The sequence below is a fragment of the Miniopterus schreibersii genome (assembly GCF_964146895.1).
Source record: "Miniopterus schreibersii genome assembly, chromosome: 1".
NCBI lineage: Eukaryota > Metazoa > Chordata > Mammalia > Chiroptera > Miniopteridae > Miniopterus > Miniopterus schreibersii.
The window spans coordinates 110,559,863-110,564,775 of NC_138101.1; the positions used below are offsets into that span (position 1 = coordinate 110,559,863).

Below are 4,913 nucleotides of genomic sequence, written 5' to 3' on the forward strand. Positions count from 1 at the left end.
GTTCTGACAAAGTACAGAGAATTTCAAATTCAGAGTATCCTTTTATTCTCTATGAACCCAGAGATGGACTACAGGATCATTAAAGGTATGCAGTGCTTTCAGTGTTCATGTCTTATTTGTGGACCCTTGGATCTGGAACTGCACCCCAAAATCTCTGTTAAAGAATTATGACCTCAGGTTCTGGCTGGGTGGTTCAGTTGCTTGGAGCATTGTCGGCACATAAAAAAGGTTGATTCCTGGTCAGAGTATATACCTAGGTTTCATGTTCCATTCCTGGTTGGTCAGGCACGTATGGGAGGCAACCAATCTCCATGTTTGTCACTCTCACACATAAATGTCTCTCTTTCTCTCCCTGCACCCCTCCTTTCCTCACTCTCTGCAATCAATGAACATATACTCGGGTGAGGATGAAAAAAAAAAAAAGAATTATTATCTCAGCCACAGCCATGGAAGTGCCTCATGGAAGGCAGTAGTGGCCATGGTCCTCCTGATGGCCAGGGCTGAGAGGCTGACCCCTGGGGAGGAGCGAGCAGGCCTAGCATCTCAGTGGCTACTGCTCTGGCATAGCTTGAGATGTGGCCACCTCCCTCTGCGCCTCCAAGCATTTCAAGAAACTGCACAAGACATTCTGCAGCCTCCACACACACCTATGAAGGGTGCCATAGTGGCTTCTGGGATGAAAAGAAAAAGTTGATCAGATATTTTGATGAAAAGCAATAGGAAGCAAATGAAATGCCAGTAAAGATGGAAGAGGAACTACTTTATACACCCCTATCTTTCCCTAAACCTGTGAAGTCTAAGCTTCCAACTTATCAGAAGGACATTGCCAAACTCCATGGGGAAGTTCTAAGAAGCACACCTTTGACAGTCACACCTGGGGGTCTGGGAGACATGAAATATGGCACATGCAGTGTAGAGAATGATCATATGAATTGGCTACAGTCTCAAACAGCATCAGTTTTACAAGCCTGAACAGGGCCACCCAGAGTATTTAGCATTCCACCAGATTGCCACAGAGACTGATCAGATTGGCTCAGAAATCATAGAAGAGGTGAGGAGGCAATGTGACCAGTTGGACCACACCAAGAATAGGCTGGAAAACACAAGTGAAAAGTTAAAAGATTCTTCAGTCAATGTCCAAAACAACCAAGAAGTTGCTACTTCCCATTGTCAGGCTAGCCATCTGGTTTATCACAAATTCTTTCACATTGAACTTCCTGCAGAGAAGGGTTTGTGGACCAGAACTTTGACCCTGTGAATGACTGGTGTCAGAGATGTGGAATAAATATATTGCTGCTGTGAGCTAAGGGCTCAAGGATGAACTGTGTAGCCAGATTTGGGAAGAGGGGGGAAAGACAGAAAACCAGTTAAATATGAATGAACAGCAACAAGACCAGTGTGATATACCAAGGAAATGTTATTTATGACTTCTTTAAAAAGAATTATTTTCCCCTACTTAGAGTATCTCTGTTTTTACAACAGGACTTTTCACCAAGCACGTGTTAGAAAAAATGCCAGCTACAGAAAATGTATTCCATGTCACATCATGGCAACCCAGCACACACACACACACACACACACACACACACACACACTCTCAAGAAAAACTCAACAGAGATTGCAGAAATTGATCAACTGCAAAAGAATATATAGAGGTGACATGCTACATTAATTTTAAATGGATAAATATGTTGTAAAATTGGAGAACAACTTTTTATCAAACAGGTATTTGTGAAGATAATTTGGTTAGAAAATATCCATAATTTGGTTGAAAATGCCTTATAAACTAGCCAAAGAGAAAAAACAATTGTTACTGATATTGGATTTTGCTTTTAAACAAAGAGCTTATTAAGATTTCTTTCTACTAAAATTATATTCTCTCAATCCTTAAAATAAGCTAAAGCATTTAATTGTAGAATTAATCAAAAAGAAATTTTAAACTATGCCATAAAGATGTGTAACATCATGGATGGAGTGTAGAGACACTGTTTTCCATGGTGATGAAAAGAAAGGTTTTCATCACTAAGGGTGATGATTGAGATGGTGACTGAGAGGTCACCACTTGATGAGTGGAATTAGAGTCAAGGCAAACAATAAAGTCAGAAAAGTCAGTGCTGCCAGATAAACAAACACACAAAGCATAACTCACAGTTTTGGGAACCCCCCAACATTTTAATTCTTGGTCAGGATATAAATTAGATTTGCAATTAACCATTTGACCATTTACCCGAGACCAATAAGTTTCAGGTTAAAGCATGCCCACACGTATCTCCTTACTGGGTTCCAGAATCTTCTCTCCTTCCATTCACTAAATATTTTTCAGTCTAATGTCTGAGCAGGGAATTGTAGAGCAAGCAAGAAATAGAGATAGGCTCCAGAAATGGAAATATATATGTGGGTGGTTGTATCACTATATGTGGGTGGTTGTAGCACTATATTAGAGGTAAGGCCAGAGAAGTGGCTGAGGCTCAATTTTTAAAAACATCTCTCTGCTATATGAAAAAGCCAGAGAAAGGCTCTCTCAGAACACAATCATGTGTCCTTAATGTACTGCTCTTATCTCTGCCACAGTCAGACAGAGCTAACAGACCCAGCATTGTTGGAGCAGAAAAAGCAGGAAGGGACTTGTGCAAGTTGTGTAGAGGGGAGATAGTAGCCTCAGAAGGAGCCTGTCACAGGGCTATACTGGGAGAAAGGCAAGTGAGTCCAACTCAGCTCCATGATCATGAGCAAGTCACACCCCACCCACCCCATGCATTAGTGTCCTTAGCCATAAAATGGACTGTGAGCTCTCTATATTACTATAGTTACTTAATGAACATAACTCTTTGACAAGAGTTTGCTAATAAATACAATGGGGTGTTAAATTAGATTTTTCCTTTGAGAATAAAGTGTTTTCATAAAACACAATAAGAAAAACTGTACTGTAATTGAAGAAAACTTCCTTAAATCATCTGCAAATTCTACATAAATGAAGAATATTTTCTAAAGTATCTTTAGGAACAAAATGGAAGTAAAGATAACAAAAAAGAATTACACTCATAAATAAAGTTAAGTAAGATTTTTCAAAATCAAAGACTCAAAGTAATATGACAGAGAAATTTTTGGCAAGCAAAGGAAATGTGGAAGTACTTTGTCTCTCTAACAACGCATCCCTAGGCTAGACATTAAAACCCAGTAATGATAAATTAGGCAAACCCAATAAGTGGGTGTATGTATATCTGACATCTGTATCAATGGGATAGACACTAGACACAAATTATCCAGACTATATTTCTGCAAAGACTAGTTAGAAAAAAATCAAAGTCCATTTGAACTAAAAGAATTATAATTTTAAACTTAAGAGAAAGAACAACAGATTAAATTAAGTAGTTCCTGTTGCCCACTGTGATAAAGCCTTCAAAGTCTTCATTGCTTTCTTCTAAATTCAACCACCAGGACAACAAAAAAGAAGGTGGTGTGTAGTATGCCCCCATGCCACACCCTGTCTTTAGTAGGGTAAGGGAAGTCTAGTGGGAGTTTAGAAGGAAACAAATTTGAATTTTTTGGCCCTATAAGAATGCAAATTACTCAACATTTTACCCATCCATTTTTTAATATATTTTAAGACTTGATCAAATAAGTTAAAAAAAATTGTATAATCTGAGGCTAAATTAGAAATTTAAGTCTCCTCTGTTCCTTTAATTCTTTCTCAATATTATGTTACTAAAATAAGAAAGAATTAATTGTGGTGCTATTAAAACTATTTGGTCCTTCCATCCTGCCTCCAGTTTTCAAATTGTCTGTTTGCAGCAAAACATACAGAATCAAGTGCCATTACAATTTGGCCTTATCCTATTTTCTCTATTATTTAGTTTATATCACTTATCCATAGAGCCTCTCCTTTAGTCTTACCCTGGCCTTGACCCTAAAATGTTTTTCTCATAACCTCTCTTTCTTTGCCTCTTAAATGCTCCACTCGGAAGTTACTTGTGATTTAATGACTCATACACTCCCTTTGCTGACTTTCTACATCTTTCAAGCAATATAGTGCAACTGGCTGTGCTGTATCTTCCTCTGATCATCTAGTAAGTTTCAGCTGTGTCTGTGTTTAAGCACAGAGCTCATGTCTTACACTTCTTTCCAATCCAGTATACTTTGTTATCAACAATATTTATTTGTTAATCTGTCTCTGTTTTCTAAAAGGAATATTCTCAGTGCTGTAACCTGCCCTGTATTATGTTTGTTCTCTCTACTAAAAAACAACATCAAATGTCACAGCTTTTCAAGCTTCTACATCTATATATCTCTGTTATACAGCACTTTTGCATTGGGAAGATTGGTCATACCTCTGACCAAATTAATATCATCTCTCTCTAAAAAAACTAATACAACATTCTTGAACCAGGCCCTTTGTCAAGAATTTCTTTTTTATTTGCTCCATCATTTATTTTTTGTATTAATTTCATTTTTTTAAATAATCAACACAATAAACACGGTGAAGGCACTTTCTAAAGTCATTTCTTTCTCTTTCTTTTTTTACCCTGGAGAATGTCAGTAAACTAAAAATTATGTTGTCTGATACTTACAGAGTTGCATAAACACATACGTGCAAATTACAGTGGAGCAATAGCAAATGATGACACTAGGTCTGTCATTCAAGGAAACACCTCACTACTTCAAACTTCACACGTTCTGAGTTTATCACTGCATTGACTAAATCCTAACTGCTGTCTATAGTGGAGGTTCTCACAACAGCATGTTCACAAAATATGTTCAATTAAGTTGGTTAGTTAAGCACATTTGAAGCTTTTCCCACCATTCTTTTCTGCCTTTTGATATCTAGAAAAGTACCATTTGTTAACCAAGATACCCCATTTGAAAGAAGCACCCCCTGACTTGGAGCCTTGCGTGGCCAGACTTGCTTTCTCTCC

General features: G+C 37.8%; 1 pseudogene across 1 annotated transcript; it reads left to right on the forward strand.

Annotated features, from left to right (window-relative positions):
- The first annotated feature begins 573 nt into the window (after nucleotides 1-573).
- Nucleotides 574-1,250, forward strand: LOC308546507 (vesicle transport through interaction with t-SNAREs homolog 1B pseudogene; annotated as a pseudogene). Its single transcript has one exon. The product of its transcript is annotated as a vesicle transport through interaction with t-SNAREs homolog 1B pseudogene (transcript).
- Nucleotides 1,251-4,913: the final 3,663 nt, after the last annotated feature.